The sequence below is a fragment of the Ambystoma mexicanum genome, chromosome 6q (assembly GCF_040938575.1).
Source record: "Ambystoma mexicanum isolate Mex_15411 chromosome 6q, UKY_AmexF1_1, whole genome shotgun sequence".
Taxonomy (NCBI): Eukaryota; Metazoa; Chordata; class Amphibia; order Caudata; family Ambystomatidae; genus Ambystoma; species Ambystoma mexicanum.
Genome location: NC_090937.1, coordinates 1,602,178,086 through 1,602,198,705, shown reverse-complemented (window position 1 = coordinate 1,602,198,705; position 20,620 = coordinate 1,602,178,086). Strand labels below are relative to the sequence as shown.

Sequence of the window (20,620 nt, the reverse complement as noted above, 5' to 3'; positions counted from 1 at the left end):
GCTTATATCCAGGCGTCAGAATGAGTCTCCAGGAACTCCGCGTTTGAAGAGTTCTAGCAAAGAAATCCAGAGTATCAACAATGAAGGCATGAGGGAAGCTGAAAAGATCCCAGCAAAGGATTCCTCCATCCCTGAAGCAGGGATGCAAGGAGACCAGGCTCACCGGCCGTATAGCCATGTCACAGTTTTCCACGGAAGCCCACCTCCAAGCAGTCTGCCATATGAGGTCAGGAAACAAATCTCTGCTTTATTAAAGGATCTCTCCAGATAGACGCACTCGCACAAGTGCAGTGGGAACCCTTCCCCTTAATCCACAACCCTGCAGCATTCACATGTTTAATGTCCTGGCCAAACTTCCATACTCAGACTCACCACCACTGATGTGTATTGAAGTATCTGGTCGACTTGCTTAGTTTGAGCTTAAAACCCACACTAAGGAAGTCTTCAGGTATACTGATAGTGGCAATGACAATAATTCAAATAATAAATATCAAATACTCTTAGCCATCAAAATTGTAGTTTCTTTCTGATACTGCTAGTGTTACCTCCAATCGGGTGGAGCCCTGAACGTCCCGGAGTGGACCCCTACCTCTATCATTCCTATGCAGGACGACTACTCCTTTGAATGCCTGGTCTGCAGGCTCTCTCTCTTTCTCCTGGCCTCTTACTGTGACCAATATCTACCAGCCGCCTGGCCAGGTAGCCTCCTTCCCCTCCAAGTGGGCAGACCTTGCCTCCTCCCTCCTTGCCTCTACCTCTCTACTTCTCCTTCTTGGAGACCTTAATACCCACCTTTATGCTTCCCGTCCTCCTTCTGGACTCTTTTGCAACCTCTACGATGCACTCTCTCTCTCCCTCTCTCTCGATCTCTCGCTGTCTCTCTCTCTCTCTCTCTCTCTGTCTCTCTCTCGCTGTCTGTCTCTCTATCGCTGTCTGTCTCTCTCTCTCGCTGTCTGTCTCTCTCTCTCGCTGTCTGTCTCTCTCTCTCGCTGTCTGTCTCTCTCTCTCGCTGTCTGTCTCTCTCTCTCTCGCTATCTGTCTCTCTCTCTCGCTGTCTGTCTCTCTCTCTCGCTATCTGTCTCTCTCTCTCGCTGTCTGTCTCTCTCTCTCGCTGTCTGTCTCTCTCTCTCTCTCTCGCTATCTGTCTCTCTCTCGCTGTCTGTCTCTCTCTCTCTCTCGCTGTCTGTCTGTCTGTCTCTCTCTGTCTCTCTGTCTGTCTCTCTGTCTCTTTCTCTCTCTCTCTATTCAACTCTCTGGCCCGGCTCACTCTGCAGGGCACATCTTGGCATCTTTGATGTTCTGATTTCCTCAGTCCTCCCACTCTAACCCTCTCATCACTCCTCTCTTCTGGAATGATCACCTTCTCCTTTCCTCTTATCTGTCTCTCTACCCCTCAGGCCAAGCCTCCTCCAGCTCTGCCACCCAACTTCTCTGTCATCCGACCCATGAAGCATCTGTCAATTGAGGCATTTGCAGCCACTTTCTCTCCTCCTTCTGCACCTTTGGCTGACTCGCACCCTGACACAACCCTTTCTAACCTTCACTGCTCTATCGCTGACACTCTTGATGTAATTTTCCCCGTCATGAGGTTCCGACAAGTCTTGGTACGACTCAGACTTCGTCACCCTTAAACACAAGTGTAGGGTGGCTGAGAGGAAGTGGAGGGCAACGGGCACACCCGCTGACAAACTGGCCTGCCGCTTTCTCTAAAGGCAATACAGACTCTCTGTCCTTGCTAAGAAGAGAGCACACATCCAAGCCTGCGTCTCTGCGGCCTCTAACAACTCGCCCGAACTCTCTAAAATCTGCAAGGAGCTGGCCAGTCCTGCTGCAGTCTCTACTTCTCCTGTCCCCTCCCACACCCTCTGCACGGCCCTGGCTTCTCATTTCATCATGAAACCACAGGACATCCTGTCCTCCCTCTCCTCCTCTCCATCATCCTCCTTCCTTCTCCTCCTTTCATTTGTTAATTCCTGACAACATCTCTAGATGAGTCTGATCTATGAAAGTCTCGTCAAAACAGGTTCTTCCCTGTTCTTTCAAAACCATCAAGGACCACATTGAAACCCACGCACCAGCCTTGGCCGATTTCTGCAATCACTCTTCTGCCACTGGAGCTTTCCGCTCCCCTCTGAAGCACTCTTGTGCACTCCCTTCTTAAGAAACCTTCTGCTGATCCCTCCTGTCCAGGCCCGATCTCCATTACTCCCTTCCTGAGCAAACCCCTGGAAAAGCTGGCCATCTCCCAGTTTAACCTTCACACTGAATCTGTTGGTTGTCTCCATGACCATCAGTCTGGCTTCAGAACGGTCAGAATTACGGAAACTGTGCTCTCCTGAACATCCGTGAAGACCTGCTCTCAAACCTCGATTCTAACCTTCCTCTGTCCTCATTCTCCTCAATCTTTCTTTCATCTGCTTTCAATACGGTCATCCATGCCATCCTGCTTAACCACTCTGTGATAACCTGGGTATCATTGATCAGGCCCTGGCCGACCTCCTTTTTCACTGATCGACCCTGCCAGCTCCAACTTTCTTTCTTTCTTTCTTTCTTTCTTTCTCTCTCTCTCTCTCTCTCTCTCTCTCTCTCTCTCTCTCTCTCTCTCTCTCTACCTGTGCTGTTCCCAAGGGGTCTAATCTTTCACCCTGGCTTTTCAGCCAATACCTGGCACCTCATGCCCACGCAATAGCCGCCCTCTGTTCCAACTTCCAGTGCTATGCAGATGACACTCAGCTCTCCTCAGCCACCTCTACTCTTTCTCTCATTCCCGACTGTTTTTCTGCAATTCAGGAGTGGTGTGCCGCCAACTATCTCTGCCTTAATGCCAGTAAGACTGAAACCCTCATCATCGGAACACCATCTCCCTCCTTTCCCCTCTCTGGCCGCCCACCCTGTGACCCTCTGAATTCAGGCCCAGGTCCTGAATTCAGGCCCAGGTCCCTGCCTGTCCAGCTGCAATCCTGCACTGCCTCTTGGCTCCCCTGCACTTGTGGTCTGTATCTGTAACTCTACAATCTTCTCTCTTGCACTTATTGCCATCCGTTGGCTGCACTCTTGTTGTTTTCTCCTTTGTCACACACTTCTCCATCCTCCCCCTACACTCAGCACTTCTCCCCTCCCCTTGCGCGATCTGAATGACACAAGGCCTATTAAGATCGTTGTTTTGTCCTGCCTTTTGTTTCCCCCTCCTTGTCTTGTCGCGCCTAGAAACACTTGTGTACAGGCGCAATGTAAATGCCATATCATATCAATTTACATGTTTTAACTTTGTTGCAGTGCGAAGCGAGTTTATTCTAGCAGTTTCAGAAGTTAAAAGTACACCTTTTGTGTTTAAGATCAGGCAAAAGTAGCCCATCTTTAAAACCACCTTTGTCTATCAGCAGTGGAGGTGAACAAGCTCATTAAGGGGAATACAGTAAATTGTAGGAATATAGATTTGTGTACTTGTTTCTAATTAATGGCGTCATTCCACAGATTCATAGGTATATTTCTGCAGCGTCATCAGGATCATGGACAACGTTTGCCCAGCATGCAGCGCTGTGTGACTTTGGTTTCGGGATCCATTGACGCAACCTCTCCACCTGATAAGGTTATTTGGGGGATTTTTGTGCCACTTTTGTGAGCCCCTCAACTTCTTTTCTTGTGTTTTATGGATCTGATTTCTTTTTGGTGTCCCGCTGCCATTACAACGTGTTACACTTCATTTAAGATATATGGGACCGATACCTGGGGGCCCCTCTCGGGTTTCCCCTTTGTGGAGTAGGTTTTAGGGAGCAGGCTGGTGGCAAGCTAGACCTTACTTTTGGCTTCACCAGGGCTACAAGCCATTTTACTGCATTGGTAGTGCAATGTTTATTTTGGTAGCTAAGATGGATTTCTAAACTCTGGCCTGGCTACTAAATGTGGCTAGTGCCCTAAAATGGCCATGCCACAAGATGTTTGCTTGTTCTTTGGCCATATTGTTGTTTGGCCGTCTTCCTGCCTTCTCAGGGCAGGACATCCCATATAAGGTCATGCACTTGCCCGGGAATGCTGTTGCTTTCGCAAGCTAGTGATGTTTGATGAATCCGATGGAGTCATCCCTCCTTACCCGGTGGTGACCTCTCCCCATGTGGCCAGGGGACGGCAACTGCTACCTGATACTGGCCCTGGGGGGTAGCTATATGAGGGAGGATCACATGGGGGAAGACGGCCTTCGGGAGAGTATCATGGCATCATCGAACGAGACATGGTATTCCCCCCTTTTCTTTTGGGGATACCCCATCCATGCCCAATGCCTTAATGGCATTTTGTCAGACCTCCCCTCGTCCACCTAAGGAAGGATACTGAAATCTTTTTCACCAGATCTGTATGCAAGCCGTCAAAATCTGACTTGCCTTTTAAGTCTCATGGAAACACTTTCTCAGACTGTACCTACAAGTCATCCAGAACGGACTTGCCCTTAAAAATCACTGAAACCACTTACCCAGACTTAACATGCAAGGATGGATTTCCATTCCCTAAAAGACGAGAATACTGTGACGAAGAAGATGAGCAGAGTAATGCATGTCAGGGGAGGCCAAGAGCACAAGCTCCACTCTAGTTGTTGCGAGCACATACCTGCGGCTGGGAAATTTCAACAGGCCAAAGCAGCTGATTGAGGCGCGCTGCTGACGAGAGTACGCTGCTCCTCTCAGTATTCGCCGGGTGTCTGGAGGGTGTGCCGTGGAGTTGATCGGCTCGTCGAGAAGAAGAGAAGCTGACTGAAACCGAGAACATGCTGCGGAATGCCAGAAGCTGACATAAGGTTTCTAGGGCGTTTGGAAAACAGCCCCCACATTACGAAGACCGAGAACGACACAGAATAGTCCAGCAGGAACACGAGAGCAGAGAACCCGAACACCTGTCACTGGCTTGCCTTGGGAGAAACTGAATAAGCCAGCAAGAGCCAGTGAGTCCACCGAAGGGAAGCGAGGACTGGCAGCCATTCCAAACCCGAATAATTATTAATGAAGCACATGAAAGAGAACGAGAAAGTGAACATTACTTTAAAGGGGAGAACGGAACCAGTATGAGAGACTTTCAAGTTTGTGAGTGTATGCAATACACATATATGAGAAGCCATAGAGGATAGCATACTAGGCAAATACAATACAAGATAAAGGAAATATAAGAAACTATCAAGTTTGCAGCTGTGTGCAGAGCCCACATGAGAAAAGTATTGGCCGGAGAGTATAACGGGCAAAAATAAAGGTGCAGGGAAAATACATATATAAGAAAAGCCCTGTCAGGAAAGTATATCAGGCCTGGTCAAGTTGAACAGTGTGTAAAATGTATTTCGCTAGGTAGTTCAGATAAGAGTACATCAGGACTAGGAAAAGGCTGTGGAAACATTAAAGAAGAGAGAAAACCTAGCAGGAGAGTACACCAGGTATCCTAACAAGACAAAGATTAAGTACCAAGTTGGTTTATGTACTAATTATGTTTTTATTATCGAGAGAAACTCGAGGAAATGATATTCATGAATATGAAACAGAGTGAAGAGAAATCCTGGGGAATGGAATGACCCTCTGGGACAAGGAACTCTATCCTCCGGGAACTTTTGTGTTGGAGTTACCAATTTTCCTTTTTGAACATATATATATATATACACTACTAAAGGCCAAATGTGGGGACCAGAATAGTATTTTGGGCACAGGATGTTTTGCTTTGGACATTCTGACCATTGACACACCCTTCCCCCCCGTCCTCCATAGGATATCATTGAGCAAAAAGTCTCTTTGAAGCCTTCCATTACACTACTTTTTGGCCGTCGCACCTAAGCAGTGTAACCGGAAAGGTAAGAACGTCTGTTTACTTACCAGTAACTTTGTTGCATTTCTTCTCTTGGGTATTTCACCAGCACACGTACTTTCCTTGCATCAGATACATTTTGGGGGAGAAGCATTGTGACATTTGGGCACAAGAGCCCACTTTTTTATAGGGATTGGACTTTTGAAACTAGAGCATATTTCTTGTTACTGGGTTCCATCTTGTTAGGGCGATTTTATCATTTGTATACTTCATCCCCTCTCCTAGTTAGATCCCCAGCACTTTTTGCTGGACTTCTGGGACTTTTTCTTTATATCCTGAATGAGTGGAGCCTTTCTCCACTCATTCATTCTTATGGGCTCTGTCTTTTGGAACTCTGTTCTGTGTTTTACCTTTACTATGACGTCTACTTTCCTCCATATCTCTTAAGGCATCTGTATTTTACTTTTGCAGCACACAGCACCTTATGGGCAGTATTGCTGGGAACGATGCCTTATTTATCCTCGAGTAACTACAGTTCTTAAGGATAGAGGGACACTTTATATCCCTCCTAAAACTTTATATTGTCAGATTGACACACACCGCCTTATTTGGAGTGCCAAAGGGATACCTAGTATCGCCCTTCTCTCTGCTCCTGTGACTTTTTAGTCACTTAGACAACGTTCTAGTTATGGCTGGTGGCAGTGGACGTGGAACTAATGTGTTCGTTTTTACAGCAGACTGTATTCAGTCTTGGTTATGCACAATAGGGTCACCCATAGTTGGTGGCTCCTTTCTTTTTTTTTTTTACATTTCTAGCATGGTTATTTGTTAGCCCTTCTACCATTCTGGCAGGGGGGTCTTTGTGTGGGTTTTGCCTTTGGCGGGAACCCTTGGGTGTCCCCGCCTAGGCTCCAGTGCGTCTGTTTTCGCTCCCCTGCGCTTTGTCTGCCTGAGTAACTGAATATAACCAGTGCCCACTAGGGAGCTGGGTGTCCTGATTGGACAGCCACCCACCCCGTTCTGTAAACTGCTGAGAGAGATTGCAGAGAAGTGTGTGCTGAAACTGAATAAAATGTGAGGTTCCTGAGGTGAAAGGCAAGTCAACCACTGTAAAAAGAAGTAACTGAAGGAGACGATCAGAGACGCCTGCAGACCCTTTGCATTACTGTGACCCTTTGCAAAACTGTGACACTGTTTTCTGTGCAACATGGGAGCTCCAAAGAGGACAACTCCTTGCTGGTGGGCTGGTCCGACCAACCAGCACTGAGACGAACTACAATCTGAGCCTTCTCCCGAGGTGATGTGGCGTTCCAGATCTGTGGACCGCGATTATCAGGCGACATCCGACCCAATCGTAGTGCATTGTCTTGCCAAGGCGGAATCCGTCCAAATCTTTGCTGAGCTCCAGGTCCTCCAGAGAGACAATCTGACTCATCCAAGTCACCTCACCAGAGTACAGGACTCCAGAAAACGCAGAAGATTGACCAGGCGAATCGTGTCCTTTGTTGGTGCTACAGAAAAGGGGCCAAAAAACCGCAGACTGACCAGAGAAGCTGAAGAAATCCGTGCCAGAGGTCCTCTCTCAAGCCTGCTGTTGAGAAATCCCGATAAGAGTAAAGCTTTCGTCACCAGACCTAGGAATCCGGAGACGGGATCCAGCACTGCTATCCAGAGTAGAATCCAGCCAGGAACATTTCTTCTAATCTAAGGTACTGTGAGGGGAAAAGGTATTGATTACATTAATCCAAGAAGTCGCTCCAGAGTGTTGGAGTGCACGTAGAGGTGTCCAGGGTGTCCACTCTTACCTCTGACCCAAGCCCCTTTTGCGAGTCATTTAACAGGGTCTCCACCATTGTTATTATTCTAGTATCCTTACCAAGAGACTGAAAGTGCTGCTTTCGTGAGACTTTGAGCACTCTCAAACTGACTTTTACATGGAGTTGGGGATCGGACTTAAAAAGTGTTAACTTGTGCTAAAACTGATCTAGAAACCTAAGCTCTGCTAATGCTTGACTAACCAATTGTTTTTTAAATGTGTTTTTAGTATTATACAGTTAAATGAATAACTTATCTCAATTGATTCCAGTAAGAATACATAAAACCAACATCATGAACTATGAGTCATATCATAATGCTAAAATCAGTACAATGTAGTGGCTGCATCAGGAACAGCCTTGGGTGTTTTGTTTAAGCGTTTATGATCAGCATACTTTTTTGCCTGGCAGATTACTTTCCGCTTTTTGCGTTGATACCAGGCAACAGGCTCATCGGCCGAGGGGGGCGCCCCGATAGATGGCGATGAACAACAGCTGCCTCTTGGGATTTATTGAAAAGTACCAGAAGCTTGCTCATCGACATCATCATCTCTATATTGGCCCCTGTTTTCTTGAAACAACTAGAGGGAGCCTGTAAAGTAGTTGTGAGTTGATTAAGGGAACTTTTGTGTTTACAAATCACAATGTCTTGTTGTTTTAGGTAATTCAAGATGTTAGGGAGAATTCTCTATTAAGGCTAATTTCCCAAACCTAGTGAGTTCCCCAGCAGCTTTGCTGGATTATTGGGGTTTATGTTTTTCTCCTGCTAAGAGTGAGACTCTCTTTCTCCCACTCTTAGGCATGATTTGAGAATGTCCTTTGACTTTGTAATGTGTTTTATGGGCTATGGGGTCTTTTACTCCATAGGGCTTCATGTGTTTTTGGTATGTGCGTCACACAGCACCCTCAGTGCAGTAACACAGGGGTGTCATAGTGACCCCCAAACATGGACTCCATACCCTAGGACTGACTACTGTTTCCCAGGGCATGTAAAGTCACCATTGACTTTACTAGTCTTAAATTGTGAACAGAACCAGTACAAACCATTATATTGTGGAAGTACTGGTAGAGGTAATTAGATTGCCCCTGGGTCTGTTTTTCGAGGGGGCACTGTGCAGTCCCCCCTCGTCGAGTTTCTGGCTGGTGGCAGTGGTTACCACGCAAAATATTCCACCAGAATATTTCCTATGGGATTTTCCCATTCATTTTAAACGCACCACTTTTTTGGTGCAATGTTAAAGATACGGCCGGGTTATTTATTTAATATTTATTCTCCGGTTGGGTCTTTTTGCCAGGACTCGGTTTTCAAATGGTGTTTGTGTTCGCCTCTGTAACTCCAACCCAAGTCGAGCCCTTTATTCCACTTCTGGCGGGCTTCTGGACAGAAGCTTCCAAAAGTGGTGCCACTCTGTCTGGGTCTACAGGATGTGTGGGAGGGGGGAATAGGCACCCTGGACTGAGTTGCCTCGGCAACTCAAGTCGCACTCTTGTGTGATTGGCCCAGTGGTGAGCCGGCTGGTGGAGCTCTGTTTAACCGACTCACCACTGCCCAACGACAGAGAAGATCATCTTCCTGGAGATTCTTCTTCCTTTGAACTGGTGGGGTTAACCAGTTCGCACTCTTTTTGCCTTCCTGGATCGTCTCGTGGTGAATCGCTTGTGCCAAGCACCCCGGCGGCCGGATAGCCACGCTTCACCACTACCGCGAATAAAAGGGTATTACCTTTTAACCGGGAAACTCTGCGGCTGGTTTCTTCCCTGGCAGTGCAACGACCTACAGCTTTCCTCCACGACGAGATCTTTTCTTCCTTTGGACGAAGCACCGACTTGCACCCGCTGCCAGGAACAACTGCCCCCGCTGGAGCTTTCTCACCATTTCAGGGACTGTGTCCCACCTGGTCTCCCTTGCAACAGACTGTTCAAGGTGTCCCGTAAATCCTTGACTCTATCCTGGGGTGACCTGGGACCTGTAAACTAACTTTTCTGAACTGATCCAACTTTTTGAACTATCTGCAAAGACTTTTAAAGTGTACTTGAACTGTGTGATCTTGGGCACATTCCGCCTTGCTCTCCAAGAGTGGGCCTGGCCTATGAACTTTCTTTCTCTACAGTAGACTCTGCCTTTCTTGACTTGTTGTGGTTCTTTTAAAATTCTTGGTATTGTGTGCTTTCCTAATTCTGCCTTTTCCCTCCCTTTTTAAATAATTATTGGAGTGCCATCTTGGTTAAGCGCTCACCTCTGTATTGATAAGTGGTGTTCTTTTCCTAAGACTTGTCGAATAATTAATCAGGGAGGTGTATATATTTCTAGTGACTGTGTTTGAACTAGCTTGACATATTAATGCCAGTGTATTTTTACAAGTGTGTTTTTAAATCAGTAATTATATACTTTTATACCAGTGCTCTGGTCAGTGTTTGCTTGTGCTACTGTATTTTTGTACCTAATGTGTATACTCTATATACTGCCTAACTCTTCTTGAGAGAAGTCTGACTGCTCAGCCACAGCTACTAGGTAAATCTGGGTGGTACAGACTGCTACCAATTGGGTTTACTGCCAACACCTGAAGTCTTAAACTTTTTGCAGTGGACCCTAAGGGAACTACACAGGTTTCTGCCTAACACAAGATATCGTCAGATCGAGTAAGAAGTTGTGAAAGTAAGTTCTCCAGCACTCCGAACATTGAGGCAGAGTCCCAACTTGTGGTGCTTAAATCGCTGGTGTGCAAAGATTGAATACTTTCAGTGTATCCGAAAGCCCACCAACAGACAATGAAATTACATTTTCTAAAAGAACAGCCTCAGTCGCTTCTGTCGTTTGGCACAGTAGATGCGTATACTTCCACTTGTGCTTCCACCAAGTTGACATTTGGAGCAACAGGAAAAGGGACTTCAGAGAAAGAATCAACATTGACAAGTCCATTAACTCCTATGTTAGTCATGTTGTAATACCTCCTTAGTGCCTGTGTCAGTGCTATTCTGTTCAAAACCAACGCTGTCACCCTCGGGTCTCAAAGCAGCCAGATCTGGACTCCCTTCTATGTGACGTAAAGCCATCATGAGGATGAGGGACAGTTGTTACAGCTCCCCCCCTGATGCATTCGAAACAGATTAATTTAGACCCAAGACATGGGGCAGTGACAGACAACTCTGCCATCAACTGATTGCCAAATTCAAACAGAACAAGGCTACAAATACTATCACCCGCAACAGCTGCCTTACAAGCAAAGTAGAAGTCAGTGATTCGGGGAGGAGACTTAAAAGGAGACATTGCCGTCATTTTACCAAATAGAAATGCCTTCCGTGGGCATGATATGGGGCTACGTCTGTGGCGGAGAGTTGACTCTAACCCCAACCGTTGTAATGCTAGAGATTTTAGCAATCGACTTCCCCCCCCCCCCCCGGACTCAGAAGAGCTATTCATATCAGCTATTCATATCTGAACCGCCAGAATTTGTGAATGATGTTAGCTCCAGAATTACCGTCCTCGGGAATGGTGCTTTGATTGAGCAGCGAATAGGAGAAATTAATGTCTGTTAGATCGGTTAGGTTCACTGTAGTTACAGGGTTTGCAAAGGCAGCAGCTGTATTGCTGCATGTTCCCATGGGTTTGGTGTTAATCACAGCCTCAGCAATGCGCTTTACAGCTCGCGCTGCAAATGGGCCAATTGCGCAGCGCTTCGTTGTTTAGCAGAGTGGACCACAAGCAAACATAAAATGACCACTTAAGTCTAGAAAAGGTCCTTACCGCAATCATGTTTTTGTGTAATTTCACAGCGGGCAGGCACAAACATCAAACTTAAACCCCAAACACAAACCTCTGCTCACTATGCACGCTCCACGTGGGGTGATACTTACAAGTGTGAACAGCACCAGGCAGAAAAGGAGCCACTCCTCCTGTTAGTAGGCATCAAAGAAAGATTCCAACAGGTAGTACTCCGGTCATTGCAGCAGTCTTTTGGCAAAACCCAAAACACTCACTGCTTGACCAACTGTTCTTCTTTCCAAAAGACTTTATCTTATGTTGTTATCTTTGTCTGTGCACGTTGTTACCAGTAATACAGTAGAACTGTCAGTGTTGTGAGAAACCTGTAGACGTCTCCCTAGCTAGTCCTCGGGGATCTGTCTTCCAGGTGACCAGGACATGGCCATCGCTATTGGATCCAGTTCCTGGGGGTGGACCAGTGAGGGAGGATCACCTGGATGGGGGGGTCCTGTGGGAGTGGGACACCAACAGGCGAGACGCATTATCCCACCTTCTTCTTTCAACACCTTTTCCCCATCCTACCACGTAGGATATTCCAAAACACTACCCCCCTCCCCCTTCGAATGGATTGTGTCCACCCACGTATTCCTCATCTTATGATAAAGATCTCTCCAGCTTTGCTGCTTCCGAAATTTTCAAGGGCCTCCGTCGACTGTCAACGTCATCAGTATAAATAGCACATGCAGCGCCCGTTTGCTTCAGTTCAGTTTTTCCGAGCTAATGCTGCGAGTGAATTACAGCGGCTTCAATGAGATTCTCGTGAGAAAATGTCTTCTTCTTTGACTCCATCGATGCCCAAGACAGGTTTCAAATAATGCCAGCACTGCGTGTCGAAAATTTCGGTTACGGATCCTCATTGTGTCTGCCTGTGGTGTCTGGGCTCCGGCCACTGTACCGCTGACTGTGGGCCTGTCAGGCCATGACCCAGAAAGCTCTCCGGGAGCATAGAGGTAAACTGGCAGTGGGGAGGTTAGCATTGAAGTCACCTTCGAAGAGGGATTAAAAGGCTGGAGTCGAGAGACTCTTCCTGGCGCAAAAAGTCAAAAAGGTCCCGATGGGGGGAGTCCTCTAAGAAGACAGAGACGTCTTAGGTCTTATTCACCATCATGTGATTCCTCCACGGAGGTAATCAGATGTCCTACGAAGTCTGATTCCCCTGCAAAGTAGGACACATTTTGTAGTGAGATGTTGCGAATTTTCGAGAATTTGTCCTCGACCTCCTCGAAAGAAAAGCCAAAAGAGCCATGCGCCGGTCGCTCAGTGTAAGGGTGACAAAGGGAAGTCGAGGGGTACATCATCGAAGCCGAGCTCAAAGCCGGCCTCGCATTGAGAATGTCCTCGATCCAACGAAATGTCACCAAGAGTATCGACGAGTCAAGAACCGAGTCCAAATGTGTTTCTGGCAAAAAAGCACAAAGCGATGAAGGTTTCGACATCTTTGACGACTCTGTCGGAGTCGAACAGTCGAAGTCGATGCAGATTAAACCGGCGCCATTTTTAAACCGTCTGCTTCAACATTGTCATAGCCATTGATTGTACAAGACAAGGTTTTTAAGCTTTTACCTAAAAAATACTATTTTAAGTCTATTTCTGCAATATATGAGTAAGACCAACCCTCTGATTAGGGTTCATCACTTTTTGGTCAGAGGTTTGGCACCCCCAATGTGCCAGAAGAACCTATTTCTGACGAGTCCAGATTAAGAAATATATATGATAACATCGCCTGAATTAGAGTTTGGCGGGCCTGACCCCTCTGAGCATGCTGACTCAACCTACAGAAAACTGATGGGAAAGGGCATTGAATGTATGGGATGGAGAAGGCCTACTCCTTCATTCAAACAAGATGATATGACTGACGTCTTGGATCAGGGGTTTCAAAGACCTGATTTTACCATTTCACATGGCTCTACAGAAAAAAAAGTCTCTGCTAACTGGTAGACCCCGGAACCTGCGGCTGCGGTTAATGAAAACTTTTCAAGGAAGTGTAGACCTTCCAGCAGTGTCCCGGGAATATCTTACCAAGCATCCCACTCCTGAAAGCTTGGTAGTTCAGGCGGCTACGTCTACCAGGCAGTCCGCTTATCCTTCCATCCCCACTGACTGGGCATGTAAAGTTTTCACTGCACGTAGCATGGCTTTGAAATCCAGTAATGTGACTTGCACATTGTCTAGATTCACGTTTACCCTGTGGGACTGTGTTGCTATGGTGGCTGAACACATCCTGGAAGGCAAAGAAAGAGACCGCTCATTAAGGATGGGAAGGAGGCAATGAGTGAATATCTGCAGTCAGGTTTGGTTACTGCGGACAGCATCAGCAGATCCATGGCTGATAGCTCGGTATTACGCAGATTTGCATGGTTGAAGTCGAGGTTTGCACCAGATGTGCAGGCAAGACTACTCAACAAGCTCTCTAGGCACCAGTTCCAGGAGGGACGCAGAGTTTAGGCAGGGAGTTTTCAGGAACTCTTTGCCTGTAGCTAAATTGTTATCTCCACCCAGTTCAGTTTCAGTGGAATCACCCACATGGATGGAGGAAAGGGGACGGGACGTATAAGTAATAAGTTACTCACCGTAGTGACTAAAGTAATCATAGTCCTAAATCCCCTTTCCTCCAAATGACTGCCCCTCCTTCCCCTGCTAGTATGCCAGGAGCACAAACAACAGCATAGTCAGGTTTGCCATTGTCTGATATGTCAAAAGGGGACTGAGGTGAGGCACCGGAGGGTGGGCTAGTGGGCCGTCCTACGCCCAGAGCCGCACGTGCAATAATACATTTAAAGATAAAGCTCGCATTTGTTGCTGTCAAAGGTTGTGTTACCATACCTATGCCTGGGGATACCAACAAGGATGGAGGAAAGGGGACTTAGGACTATGAGTACTGTAATCACTACGTTGAGTAATTTGTATTTCTTCACAAACTTTATAATGGAGGAGATGGGGGTACCGGTAAGTATTGCGACTACTCGCCACCTATACTACGATTCTCCCAAAGTACTTTGCAAGTTGAATGGGGGTCGCTGGAGGTAGGTTTTCCCACCTTTGGATCCACTAGAAGATGCCCAGTAGCTGTGGGTGCAAGCAAGTTTCTTGTCTCATTCAGTAGCTGAGTGCCACCCTTTCCAGTGGAGAAATGCAGGAGGCACCGATGCAGAGCTCTTCAGGACAACTCTACAAGACAGGGCATGGATGGTTCCAGCAACAGTAATCAGACACGGGTGACTTCCGGCGTCTCAGTAGTTGTGAACAAAGGAAGCCTTCCAGAACAGGACCCTTCGGCAGTGGGCCAGTGAAACCTGGCAGAAAAGCGACTTGAGACCCCCGAAGTTCCTAGCCAAAACAGGAAACGGCGATCCTTCCAGCAAGCACGGTGGCCCAAATTGAGCTAGTCAGTCCACCAGTGGTCCAGGGACACTTTCAAAGTCTGCAGGATTGTTTGAAGGCGTCAAGACTAGTTGGTCCCACCAGTCCAATGGTTCGAAGCACCAGCAAGGGTCTTCTGAGCTCAGGTAGTCCAGCAGCACTTGACCGAGCCAGCAGCAAGAATGGTCGCCAGGCCTCTTCAGGATTCATCCTTGGGATTTTCATCACCGCCACAGCTGCACAGGATCTTGGCTCCTCTTCTGAGCTGCTGGAATGGCTGCAGGACTCCCCTTTGTAGCCTAAATTCACGAGAGTGATCAAAACTCAACCCTCTAATAGCAAGGATCTGCACCACTCATGCACACCAGCAGTGGCCCAATCGGGGACTACTGTAGTGCTGACTCATACATGCACACTAGACACACCAACACTAGTATGTGGATTGGAACCAGACAGTCCAAGCCCACTTCGTGAGGCCATACACACATAGAATTCACGGCCCCGCGAACACATCAGCATTCCTGGGCAAATGCTTGCTAATTAAAGGGAATTATTGACCTGAGAAGGCTTGAAGAAGGCCAAAGAACAAAATGGACAAAGTGCAATTGAAAATCCTTGTGGCATGGTCATTTTAGGACACTAGTCACTGTTGGTACCCAAACGCGGTAAACGCGAATGAGGTCCATAAAAATATAGCCAAAATTATACAAATGTAACTGCTGCCAACAGCTTGTCTTTAGGCACTTTTAAAAGTAATTAAGAATCCCTTTGGTTTAAGTCTGGGGTGATACAAAAGTATCCCCATTGCTTTGCATTGTAAGATAAAAAAGGTTCCCAAACAGATAACTTTGCACAAGAAAAAAGGGAAACCTAGTTTCCCAGCACTGACGGTCTGAAGGACTAGTCAGTTTCCCCATAACAAATTAGCAAAAGGCCAGTGAAGTGAAGCTGATGGTCGACAGCGAACATGGCGGAGCAGAGCAACAGGCAATGGGACGGCGAGGTACGGAGAAACCTTGGAGACCCCAGCAAGAGATTGTTACCTCCGAAAGCCTTTGAAGGTTGCGCAAGGAAGCCCAGGTTGAGACCCGGTCTCAGACAAGGGAAGCCTGAGAGGCCTAGTGGAAAACTAAACTTTTTGTGCAAAGCGAGAGGGTCCAAGCCTGGCTGAGGGAGACCTGTGTGAGAAGCTAAAATACACGCATCTCTGTGCTATTCTAAATGTTAACAGTAATATATCAATGTCCACAGTGTCCGAACTATTGAAGACACCTGCGGGTGTAGGAAGTGTATGTGTGTCATCCCCAATGAGTATTTGCTGATTTAGAAACTAAGAGTGTGTATTTTGAGTGTATTTGTGTGTTGCTATTATATTGTTCCCTTCTAAATAAATTGTTTTATCAAGAAACCTTGAGTATAAGTGTTTGTTTGAATACTTGTCACTGTGGATCTTTGTTTAACCACTCTACAGATCACATCGACCCCTCTTGAGATAAGCCTGGCTGCTCTACCACACTACCAACTTGTGTAGTTCAGACTTATTCCAAAGGTTGGGTCCTATTGCCAGAAGGCTAAAGTTGTTGTAGTGCATCCTAAGGGTACTACCCCAAATCTTTACCTAACACACTGATTTTTCCTTTTTTCATTACACATTCCCTTTACACATTTATTGTATTAGAAAGAGGGCAGGCATTAGGTTTATTAGTATAGGCCATTTTATTTTGACTAAGGACTGACTAGGACTGTATTTTCTTTTTTTATATGATTGAGAATACTCCCATCTTAGTTATAGGGCAAGATAGTTTTGCAACCCCTTTTAAACCATCAAAGGTTTTGAAACTTGCATTTCTTGTGTCTGTGTCCGCTCTTGAGATACCATGCCTGCCTTACAGAAGAGAACGAGCAAAACAAAAACAGGTAGAGACAGGTTGAGGTGCATGCTTAGACCGGTTTGAGGTTGAAAAGGTAATGCTTGACCAGTTTTTTAAAGCGGCCCAGGGTCCCGGACACTCTTATGGTCCCTGGTAAGGCATTCCATGCCAGAGGCGCCTGGATGTTGAAGATTGTCCCCCCAAACCGAGCCAGCTTGTATCTCTGCTTGTATAGTGAAGGCTTGGTAGAGGAGCGAAGCGGCCTCCCTGGGGTGTAGGACTTCAGTCGATCTTTGAGGTATTTAGGAATGGCATTGATTTGTCATTTATAAGCAAGGGTAAGGATCTTATGGGTAATACGATGTCTAACAGGGAGCCAGAAAAGTTTCCTTTGATTAGCAGAGACGTGGGTCTGTTTTGGCAGGCCATCAATGGCGCAAACTGTGCCTTTTTGTGCCACCTGGAGTGATTTCACGTTAGCGGCTGAGGTGCCAGCAAGCAGAATCTTGCAGTAGTCCAATTTGGAGTTAACTAGCTCTGTGGATAGCAAAGCAAGGTTGTTGGCGGAAGTAAATGGGTGAATGTGGCCAAGCAGCTTGGTGATGAGGCCACCAGAAGATCGAACGTAAGAGACCTGGGACTTCATGGTGAGTTCTGCATCCAAGAATACTCTCAGGATTTTCACCTTCATGCAGAAGCTGATTTTGTTACCGGCCAATACAGAAGACACCAAAGGCTGGGTCAGGTTTCCTGAGGCGTGAGCCTGATGCAACAATCAGGAGCTCAGGTTTTTCACTATTGGGGCAAGGGAGTTGTCCACCATTCAGGTCTGAACTGCACTGTAGATCTTATTTATGGCAGCAAAGTCCACTGAGTAATTCCCATTCAGCTCAAGGACAATCTAATTGTCATCAGCATAATTTGTATACTGCACATTCAGGTTGCCCAAAAGGCTCAGCAGGGGCCCGATGTAAATATAAAGTCTGTGAAATACACAAGTCTGGGGGACACCACATGTTTGAAGAACCGGGGTAGAGCTTGCCTCACCCAATGCAACTCGGGCTGTCCGTGGCCCAAGGAAAGATGAAATCCATTGTGCCACCTAGTCGGAGCACTGTGCAATATCTCTGAGTCTGGTGGTAAAAAGGGTGTTCTGATTGCTGCTTTGGAAGTCTCTCAAGATGAGTAATCTGTGGGACAATGCAATCCATTGAAGGAAAATTACTTACCGAAAATGTTCCTTATATGGATTCTTCTCCCACAGATTCCTCCTCACCTCTCTTCTTTCCCTGCTCTAAAAGCTTCTGAGGGCATTTGTGGGAATGGTGTAGGAGTAGCTTGCACAGTTATGTGCCTGATCATCTAGTTCCCTAGCATAATTGATGCTCATCTACATTATAGTAGTTTTCCCCACACCAAACAGAGAAGCAAAATGTTGATCTTTCTGTTTAAAATCAATTTCTTTCAAGATCCATGTTATGTGAATGGATTCCCTCGGCGGCTGAGCACGCGGAGGGCGGGGAGATGCAGGAACTGAGTCATGGGGGGGGGGGTAGTAGATGCTATAAGTAGTGGTGCTGACGTCACGTCAGAAGCCGAGGAGTGCTGGAGTCTGGACACAATGGAGTTGGGCGTTTGTGTTGACTCGATCTACGCCCCCTTTCTAAATATTCTGAGCAGTTGGTGCCGATGGGAGTATCCATCAACACGAGCAATCTATGGGAGAAGAATAACAGTACCGGTAAGTCATTTCTCCATCTGGTCCATCGAGCCATCAGAATCTGCTTGGCTGGCTTGCTCTGTCTTTCTGGAGCCTCCTTTCCATTACCTTCACTTCTGGCTGGTGGGTCCCATTGCTGAAAATGCTGATTGTTCTTCTCTTGGGGTGCACCGTTGGTCCAGGGTTGAAGTCCCTATGTGACTGGATCCTGTAAACCACACGTGTGAAAGAACTGCACTCACTGGGTTGGCTCTGTGTCTACGATCAGTCTTTTTGGGTACTGTGACGGTGAGTACATACCTCTGGGCACTGGTTTGGTGAGTTATTTGTGATACTTTGCCTCTAGGATCCCCATGGTCCTTGTGTTAAGGTTTCTACAGGTTCCCTCCAATCGCGTTTTGTCATAGACTGCCATGCTGCATCTCTTCCCTGGGCGTCTGGGTCTCTAGCCTGGCACTGGAGCGCTTCAAGACTATCTCCTATGGTGTCCCTGGCATTGGTTGATCTCTTCTCTTCACCTGTGGGGTAAAACTGCCATTTAACTTTTGGTTCTCCATGAGAGCGGCACACACTATGAATTGTGTCATATTAATTCCAATGAGGATCTTTTAAACTCACCAGAAACTCTCCCAAAGTGACTTTGGAGCTACTTACTGGTTTCTGGACATTTACCTGAGCCCCCTTTTGGCCCATTGCATTTTAAACCAAAGACTACAATCTTAGGAAGTTTCACTGATGTTCTATCTGTTTTTTAAATCTTAAACTGTTATGACTTGATGGCCGTGAAGATTATGGGGCCTCTGTCCATAAGTTCCACTCAGAAAGATACAAATAACTTCCTGAGCGATCCTTGAGGCCACAGGTTTTTTGAGTGCCGAAGAACGCCAGGAACCAGGAACACCGGTGACCCCTCGACCGCTGTAAAGCAAGCAATGGGTCAGTATAATGGCAAACAATTCACTGAATAGCAAGGTAACAAATATCTAGGGTCTTACCAAGGTACGAAGGAGTCTGGGGATGAAAAGAGCACAGATGAAAATGGAGGTGTTCCGTGTGGCTGCAGTGTGTAGCAAGCGGCAGCGGGTAGGCGTAGTACTGGACGATTGCTGTGGAATTTGGCACTGCAAAACCTGTATAGAGAGGGCACTCCAAAAGGTAACAGAAGAGGAAATCCGAAAAAAAAATGTTAAGAGTTCCAAGGTCAAAAGCCAGCCAAGTTTGTTGAAACCAGGGGTAATCCAAAGGAATCCAAAACACAGTCCAAAAGGTCCTGAAACAGCAGAGCAAAACAGTATCCGAGGGCGTGACAGGGGAATCCAAGAAGAACAGTCCGTAGTCCAGAATCGAGATGTGGAGACAGGAAGACGCCGAACAGTGCCTGATTGGGTCATCTGTGAAGCACTGAATGAGCATTCCCTCTTCGGTTTTGAAGGGGCCTAGGAGTGTCACATGACCCCATCACGTGGCCGATGATGTAGCACGTTTCCTTGTCACATGACCCAAGTTTTCAAAAATGCTGCCGGGTCTTCCTGGGGGCGTGATGAAGCAAAGAAAAAAGCTGGTGTCTCCGTCGACTGTCTCCAAGACGCCAGGGCAGCTGCCAACGTCGCAATGGGTGAGTATGACCATAGCGCGTTGGATGCCGTCATGTGTTCTTGTTGTATAACATGGTCCGCCGCTGCCGTGCTGCTTGAGGGAGTGAGGACATGAGGTTAGAAGGGGAAGGCAGATCAGGACCTCGGATGGAGGGCTTAGTGGCTGCACAGGTATTCGTGTGCGTAAGGTGACCAGTGGGTGGTGTAACATAAACTCCTGCTTATGAAGAATGCTTGGTTACAATGTACTACTGCAAAATGGCACTTCTATGTATCTAGGAGTGGACTGCACCTAATGTAGTCTCTGTCTAGTGTTGTAAAGTATGTAGCCCCTTTTGCCTCCCCTTAGGAAATGTTTACTGTGTAGTGTGCGTTTGTATCTATACATAAAACTATGAACTAGAGGTCTGGTAATATTGTGACTATTTTCAGTATTAGTGTTTTGGGTCTTCAGTAATACTGTGAATACATGTTTCAGCTTTATCTAAGGTTCGCTTTTCTGCCCATTAGCCCTGTGATGTGCTCACCACCTGGTACTGGGCAATACAGGTACTCCAGGAGTAGGTTGCTTCTCACTTATCCATTACTGTTTGTATACATGTACAATTATGACTGGCTTGTGTTTAATCCGTATGAATTCTTTTACTTGATATTGTATGTGTAATTTTATAATGGTGTACATATTTCAGTATATGGGTGTGTGTATTCTTTGGTTAACTGTGTGG

General features: G+C 46.7%; 1 protein-coding gene across 6 annotated transcripts in view; it reads left to right on the top strand.

Annotated features, from left to right (window-relative positions):
- The window catches only part of DCTN1 (dynactin subunit 1), a 1,327,898-nt gene that overhangs the window by 1,065,591 nt on the left and 241,687 nt on the right, over positions 1-20,620 (top strand). The gene's annotated exons all lie outside the window — the stretch shown is intronic.